The sequence below is a fragment of the Apaloderma vittatum genome, unplaced genomic scaffold, assembly GCF_000703405.1.
Source record: "Apaloderma vittatum isolate BGI_N311 unplaced genomic scaffold, ASM70340v1 scaffold20650, whole genome shotgun sequence".
In the NCBI taxonomy this organism is placed as follows: domain Eukaryota; kingdom Metazoa; phylum Chordata; class Aves; order Trogoniformes; family Trogonidae; genus Apaloderma; species Apaloderma vittatum.
In genome coordinates, this window is record NW_009694274.1 from 1 (window position 1) to 216 (window position 216).

The window sequence follows — 216 nt, forward strand, 5'->3', positions numbered from 1 at the left end:
ACGACCGTCATCACGGTGCGCAGCGTGGAGAACCTGAAGTCCAAGGAGGAGCTGGGCATCATCAAGCGCAAGGAGGAGCCTTTGCACTTCGTGGATGCGCTCCAGTGGGGCGGTCACCTCTTCTTTTCCTACTACAAGTTGAAGGCCAGGTTGGGCAACGACACAGAGCTCGAGCCACCGAGCATGGCTGTCCTGCGCCCGCTGAGCCCCGACGAG